Below are 8,476 nucleotides of genomic sequence, written 5' to 3' on the forward strand. Positions count from 1 at the left end.
CCGAGCCTTCCACCCTTTACCAAGTATATAGATGCATTAATTAAATAAGAGATATTGTGATATCCCATGATATCCATGTCCCAACATGGAACAACCTGCACCTGCACCTGCACCTGCACCTAGCAACGCTATAAGAGGGGCCGAGCAAAGCGGTAACATAGCCAAACAACGGTTTGCTGGGATGGTGGAAAAGGTTAGAGGCTATCATGGCATATTGGGAGGCTTGATAAACAAGTGGTGGGTAGCGCGACATAGCGATAGCATCGAGACAACTACCATAGCAAAGATAGTAGTGAGATCCAAGGTGACGGTCATCTTGCCTGAAATCCCGCTAGGAAGAAGATCGTGTCCATGAAAAAGATGAACGAGCGTAGAAGAACCAAGTGTAGTCGAACGAGTCCTCACGATCGCAACTAAAAGTGTGTTACGTCGACTAGAGGGGGGTGAATAGGTGATTTTTACAAATTCGTCACTGAGGAATTTCGGGGTGAGGAAATTCCTAAGTCACAAACAACAAGCAGCGGAATAAGTACTCAGGTATAAGCAAAACAGAGCAATAGCACAGTCATCATGATGAAATGAAAGACAGACACAGAGTACAGAAAACGTAAACACAAGATAAGTAGGCTGAAGACAATGTGACTGAAGAAATAGGATTGAGGAAATAGAGAAAGTCTTCAGTCAAAGTCTTAAAATAGTAATGATCAGGTTCATCGACACATGAATGAGGAAATGAAAGGGTTCAGGAAATAGAACCAGTAGGCTTGGTGAAGACAATGATTTGGTAGACCAGTTCCAACTGCTGTGACAGTTGTACGTCTGGTTGGAGCGGCTGAGTATTTAAACTCGAGGACACACAGTCCCGGACACGCAGTCCTCACCGCATTCTCCTTGAGCTAAGATCACACAGACCTCACCCAACACTCGTGGTAAGTCTTCACATGTGACCTCCACACCTTCACAGACTCGGTCACTCGGCAATTCACAATTCCTCTTGGATGCTCAGACCATGACGCCCAACCGTCTGGAGGATACACAGTTCTCAAAGGTAACAAGCGTCGGTTCCACACAGGAACAATCTCTTCAGTGATGCTCAATCACTTTGGGTTTGTAGGTTTGGGTTTGGGATTTGGGTTTTCCTCACTTCATGATTTTTGCTCAAAGTCCTCGGAGGATGGGATGCTCTCAATTGACAAGTGTCAGTTTCTCTTGGAGCAGCCAACCAGCTAGTGGTTGTAGGGGGCGGCTATTTATAGCCTAGGGAGCAGCCCGACATGATAAGACATAAATGCCCTTCAAGGATATGCTCGTTAGGTGGTAGGATATTTTGGACAGCTGGTGCGTAGCACAATAACGGTCGGATTTGAGGTTCGAATTCCTAAGGGCTATCATGTTCCTCACTGTGTAGGCAATCCGCACTAGCAAATTCCTAACCCCTCAGTCAAAACAAATTCCTCAGAGACCAGAAGATCTTCATCTCTGTCACTGAATAAATTGACTGAACTGATATGAGATTTCCAATGGCTTCACTCAAAAGGATTGGGTAGGTGTAGGATTTTGAGATGAGCATCACTTGGAAATCAGTTTCCTTAGTATTACCTCGACCCCCTTTAACAGTACAGTGTTTCCTATGACTCAAGAAAGAAGAAATGGAACTTCAGAAACAAAAGTCTTCACATTTCATAATCCTCGCATGAATATCCAAGTCTTCAAGGTCACACCAATTTCATCACTTTCAAAGTCTTCAGGACAACCAAAGTCTTCAGTTGAAGACATTCATTTTTAGGGGTCGACATTCATTGTAAATATCAAACCCCTCATAGAGTTATAGAGCCTATGTACACTCACAAACATATTAGTCTCTTAACCTATAAGTCTTCAATACACCAAAATCACTAAGGGGCACTAGATGCACTTACAATCTCCCCCTTTTTGGTGATTGATGACAATATAGGTTAAGTTTTCAAAGGGGATAAACATATGAAATGAAAGTGCTCAATATTGAGGAATTTGATTGCAAGATATAGAAGAACTCCCCCTGAAGATGTGCATAGTGAGGAATTTGCTTTTGAATCAATGCACATTTGAAGAGTAGAATCATGGAGATCTCTCCCTATATCTTGTAATTCATACAGGCATTTAACATATTGAATGAAGAATTTGAAATGCATGATGAAATATGGTGACTGATGTAATTCAGCATGCGTGCATAGTATATATGAGGAAATAGCATGCAGAAAACACATAGCAAAAGTATCAGGTCAACACCGGACATAAGTTTACAACTCAATCAACAAACACTTCAGAAGAGCGAGAGTTGCAACTTAACAAAAAAACACCCATATAGTTAGACCTGCTTGAAGACTAACTCAAATTTCTCCCCCTTTGTCATCAAATGACCAAAAGGTACGAAAAATGAGGACTAACGCACTTGAAGAATTTCATCATGAAGTTGATGGAGGAGCGATAGCGTTGTTGGGGTCGGTTGTTGGAGTAGGCCCTGCCGCAGTGTCGTCCAAGTCTTCATTTTCATCGGTCTCGCGTGATGAATAATATGAGCTGGGCACCAAGGGATGAACTTCGACTTTCTTGAATTTCTTCGCTGGAGGCTTAGACCAGCTGAAGTCCTGCTTGAAGCCCATCTGCTTGAGATCTTCATCACCGTAGAGATGAGTCAGAATAGCCTAGGTGCGATCAAAAACTTCATGGAGGTAGTAGTGGTTCTTCTTCACTGAATTATGTGTAGCAACCATGTTGTGAAGAATCGAACAAAACTGACGCTTGACCCATTTATGGTTGCGATCGACCTTCTGGTGAAGACTAAGGAGAAGCTCACGATCAGTCATAACCCTTGGAGCTGTGGCTTGAGGACTTTGTTGTGATGCATTGGCGGCAGAACATGAGTGGCAGAGTCATCATTGGTGGAATACGATGTAGCTTTGCGGAAATGTCCATCCAATGGACGAATGCCCTCATCAACAATTGCAGTGGCCTTGCCCTTTTCATCACCTGAGGAAAATGTCCGCTTGAGGACTTCAATAGGGTGCAAGTATCTGCCATGGTTGAGTGTGTCAGCCTTGTAGTTGATTGAAGACCTTGATTTGAGGAATCTCATAATCCAGGGAACGTAAGGCTTCAATTCAAAGGGAGACAGTGCAACGTTTTCCATAGTCTACATGAAGAAGTCATGGTAGTTTATTGGGATACCATGCATGATATTGAACATCGGGTTCTTCATGATGCCAACGACTTCTTGATCATTCAAGTCATGGCCTTTGATTGGACTCAATGTCTTGGTCAAAATGCGATAGACAGTCTGAGGCACATAGCAATTCCTTCACAAGGAATTTGGTCCTTGGGGCTTGACCGGGCTTCAGTGGCTTCATCAGTACTTGCATGAAGTGATCAGACAGCTCAGGTTCATGATAAATACGACGGGCACCTTCAAGGGGAGGACTGACATGCAGGGCATGAAGTAATTCAGAGGCCGGTGCTTTGAAGTGAGTGTTCTTTGTTATCCAGTCCAGCACCCAAGAGTTGACATGTTCAACATTGTCGGTGATGTGCAGCATCGCATAGAACTGAAGAATGAGTTCTTCATTCCAATCACATATATCTGTGAAGTTTAGCAATCCAGCGTCATGAAGAACACTGAGGACTGGTGTGAAGCACGACATCGATTCCATGTCCACGTGAGGAATATGCGCATGATCGAAGATTTTGTCCTTATTGAAAAGCAGTGAAGAATAGAAGTTTGCTTGGCTGGCAGTCCAGAAACGCTTCCTTCTGAGGCGAGCAGAGTCATAAGGGTTGTAGTCGGTGAAGAACACATGTTCATGGAAGAAGTCACCAGCCTTGAATTTTGGCGTCTTTGAGAATGGATTCTTCGGCTTCGGCTGAGGAGTATCAGTCAATTGCAGCACAACCTCAGGAGCCGCAGACTGAGGAATTTCAGTTTTTGCTTCAGTAGTAGCCTGGGTCTCCATTTCTTCGGCAGCTTTGTCATCATCACTAGTGGATGGAATTTCTTCAAGAAAGGAAGGAGCATTATGAATTTCATTAGAGCCCATTTGAACTTTAGTAGGTACTGGGGACTGAGGAATTTGTTGAAGTGGTGTGAACAGAGGAGAGTTGGGGTGCTGACTTTCCCAAAAGTCATCATTCATCACAGGTGTGGTGCTCCCAACGTCCACATCTTCATCTTCTTCCATTTCTTCAACGCCTGCCTCTTCAGCTGTGAACTGAGGCATTGGTGGTGATACCTGAGGAGTTGAAGTGAAAGTGTCCACTTCAATTTCTTCATCCATCTGCTCTGTCGAAGCAGCAGAAGGATTTTCTTCATCAGATTCACTCGGAATCACATAGTATTCACCAAAAGGAATGATTTCCTTTGATGGCATGCTTGAGAGAGGAACAACATCAATTGGATTCTCAAGTGAGCTTGTCAAAATCTTCGCCTTCTTGGGTGCAGACTTATGAGGAAGCAGATGCTTTCCTTTTCTTCAGAGCAGCTCACTCTGCAGCCTTTGTTTTCTTCATTTCCAAAGCAGAAGAAAGAATTGGACTTGGTGTTGGCGTTGGTGCAGGAGGAGCAGAGGAAATTGGAGCAATTTCTTCAGGCACAACTGATGCAGTTGTCCTGACTTGTTCAGCTTCTTCAGGCGCAACTTCAGATGCTTCAGCTGGCCTGACTTGTTCTTCAGGCGCAACACTAGTGGTTGCCCTGGCAGTTTCTTCAGCGTCTAGAATTGCTTCATCAGCCCTGGTGCTTGCAGTTTCATCAGCAACCTGATTTTCATCAGCAGTGCTGGCATGTTCTTTAGTTGGCTGTGCAGATGCTTTAGCTGGAGGATTTTCAATGTGCGTCGGGTCAGCAACATTGGAGGTGAGTCCTTTCGCCATTTTGACGAATCTGACTTTGGCTCCCAGCCATTCTGCCTTGTAGGCGTCAAATTCATCACTGAGCTTCTTGATCTCAGATTGCATCGCGATGAGTTGCTCAGGTGATAGCGTTAGAACTTGTCCTTCAGAAAGCGTTGTTTCTTGTACTGGGCTTTCTTCACAGTCATGGCTTGATCATATTTCCATTTTTCCTCAGAGATGAAAGCCATCAACATGTGACTTTGTCTAGGAGTGAGGTCTAACTCTAGCAAAGGAGTGTTTGGGTCTTTGTGCCAGAGGTCTATGAAATCGAGGATCTTCTTCGGATCTAATAGAAGAGGCACATCACTTCCCTTGGCTCTAGGGGGCCGTTGATGTCTGTCTTTGATGATATTTGCCAATTCTTCATCCTCAGCTTCGTCATCATCTGACGGTATTTGAAAGACTACCTGCTTCTTGTGAGGACTTGGTCTAGTGCCTTGTCCAGCAGTGGCCTTGGTCTTCAGAAAAGTGGGGCCGGTTGAAGAAGGAGGAGCTAAAGAACTTGCAGAAGCTCCTGAGGAAATTGAGATGCCTGTTGTCCTTTGGCAAGTGGCGAGATGCACAGGTGTTGAGGACTTTGCCGGAGGAGCTGAGGGTTTTGTAGCCCGATGAACTGGAGCAGCTTGAGGAACTTGTCGAGAGGGCACTGATGAGCTTGGCCGTGAGGGCATTGCTGAGGTTGGAGGTTTGCGGGTAGGCTTCTTGGGCATAGCCTTCTTGCTTGTGGAAGCCTCAGTAGCTGCAACAGCAGAATCTTCATTGAATTTTCTCACCGCTTCTTTGGCCTGTTTGGCCAACTTGGCTTGCTGCTTAGCCCATTCATCAACATAATCCTCACCATGTTTGATGCTTGTGGGATCAACTCTTTGGCCAGGTGCCAACGGAGGTCTTGGGCAAGGAGGGTTTAGAGCGAATTTCTTCATATATTTTGGAGTAACATATCTGTACTCCCTCCATTCCCGTGCCCATCTTCGTTTGATTTTCTGAATGCGCACTGAGGGAGTCCCGGACTAGGGGGTGTCCGGATAGCCGAACTACCATCATCGGCCAGACTCCAAGACTATGAAGATACAAGATTGAAGACTTCGTCCCGTGTCCGGATGGGACTTTCCTTGGCGTGGAAGGCAAGCTTGGTGATACGGATATGTAGATCTCCTACCATTGTAACCGACTCTGTGTAACCCTAGCCCTCTCCGGTGTCTATATAAACCGGATGGCTTTAGTCCATAGGACGAACAACAATCATACCATAGGCTAGCTTCTAGGGTTTAGCCTCCTTGATCTCGTGGTAGATCTACTCTTGTAACCCACATCATCAATATTAATCAAGGAGGACGTAGGGTTTTACCTCCATCAAGAGGGCCCGAACCTGGGTAAAAACATCGTGTCCCTCGTCTCCTGTTACCATCCGCCTAGACGCACAGTTCGGGACCCCCTATCCGAGATCCGCCGGTTTTGACACCGACATTGGTGCTTTCATTGAGAGTTCCTCTGTATCGCCACTGATAGGCTCGATGGCTTCTTCGATCATCAACGACGATGCAGTCCAGGGTGAGACCTTCCTCCCCGGACAGATCTTCGTATTCGGCGGCTTCGCACTGCGGGCCAATTCGCTTGGCCAGCTGGAGCAGATCGAAGGCTACGCCCCTGGCCGTCAGGTCAGATTTGGAAGTTTGAACTTCACGGCTGACATCCGTGGGGACTTGATCCTCGATGGATTCGAGCCACAGCCGAGCGTGCCGTACTGTCACGATGGGCATGATTTAGCTCTGCAGCCGGACAGTACCCTGGAGGCCGCACTCGAACCCGCTCCGATCTTCGACTCGGAGCCGGCTGCGCAGACCAAGGATGGATGGCTAGACACCACCTCGGGGGCTGCAACCTCTACGGCGATAGAGCCGAACACCGATCTTGTCCCCCATGAAGCTCGTGACTCCGAGGTGCCGGACTCCTTGCCGGACTCCGGACCTCCTGCGCCCCCTCCAGTCGAATCCGATTGGGCGCCGATCATGGAGTTCACCGCGGCGGACATCTTTCAACACTCACCTTTTGGCGACATCTTGAGTTCGCTAAAGTACCTCTCATTATCAGGAGAGGCCTGGCCGGACTGCGGCCAGGACGGTTGGGATGCGGACGACGAAGAAATTCAGAGCCCACCCACCACCCACTTGGTAGCTGTCGACGACCTAACCAACATGCTAGATTACGACTCTGAGGACATCGACGGTATGGACGACGATGCCGGAGATGACCAAGAACCAGCGCCCAACGGGCACTGGAAAGCCACCTCTTCATACGACATATACATGGTGGATATCCCAAAGGATGGGAACGACGAAGGAATAGCGGAGGATGACCCATCCAAGAAACAGCCCAAGCGCCGGCGTCAGCGGCGCCGCTCTAAATCCCGCCATAGGAAGAATGAGGATTCCGGCACCGGAGACAATAATACACCGGATAGCGCCGAAGACAACCCACTCCATCAAGATCCAGCACAGGAGGAGGGGGATGCCAGCCCTCATGAGAGAGCGGCCGAAGAAGAGGTAGAGGACTATATGCCTCCCTCCGGAGACGAGGCAAGCCTCGACGACAACGAATTCGTCGTGCCTAAGGATCCCGTCGAACAGGAGCGTTTCAAACGCAGGCTTATGGCCACGGCAAACAGCCTCAAGAAAAAGCAGCAGTAGCTTAGAGCTGATCAAGATCTGCTAGCCGACAGATGGATCGAAGTCCTCGCGGCCGAAGAGCATGAACTCGAACGCCCCTCCAAAAGCTACCCCAAACGTAAGCTGCTCCCCCGATTAGAGGTGGAGGCATATGATCCCGCTTCACCAGGAGACAATACGGCTGATCGACCCCCCCCGTGGTCGCGACAGAGAGGCCTCAAGGCCCTTCACTAGACCCGTACCCCGGCATCGCTCGAAAAGCACAAGGCCACAGGGGAACACTCCGGACCTGCGCGACATATTGGAGGATAAGGCAAGACAATCAAGATCGATCTATGGATCACGTGGGCGCCCCACGATACGTGACGATCACCGTCACCCCGGACACAGTAAGTCCGACCGGGCCGAACACAACAGACAAAGCTCTTTTGAGCTCCGTCGCGATATCACCCTGTACAGAGGCGCCGCACACCCACTGTGCTTCACAGATGAGGTAATGGATCATCAAATCCCAGAAGGGTTTAAACCCGTCAATATTGAATCTTATGATGGCACAACAGACCCCACGGTCTGGATTGAGGACTATCTCCTCCACATCCACATGGCCCGCGGAGACGATCTCCACGCCATCAAATATCTCCCACTCAAACTTAAAGGACCAGCCCGGCACTGGCTTAACAGCTTGCCAGCAGAGTCAATCGGGAGTTGGGAGGACCTGGAAGCCGCATTCCTCGATAACTTCCAAGGCACGTATGTGCGACCACCAGATGTAGATGACCTAAGCCACATAATTCAGCAGCCAGACGAATCGGCCAGACAATTCTGGACACGGTTCTTAACCAAGAAAAACCAAATCGTCGACTGTCCGAATGCCGAGGCCCTCGCGG

Source organism: Triticum dicoccoides, chromosome 3B, assembly GCF_002162155.2.
Source record: "Triticum dicoccoides isolate Atlit2015 ecotype Zavitan chromosome 3B, WEW_v2.0, whole genome shotgun sequence".
Lineage (NCBI taxonomy): Eukaryota > Viridiplantae > Streptophyta > Magnoliopsida > Poales > Poaceae > Triticum > Triticum dicoccoides.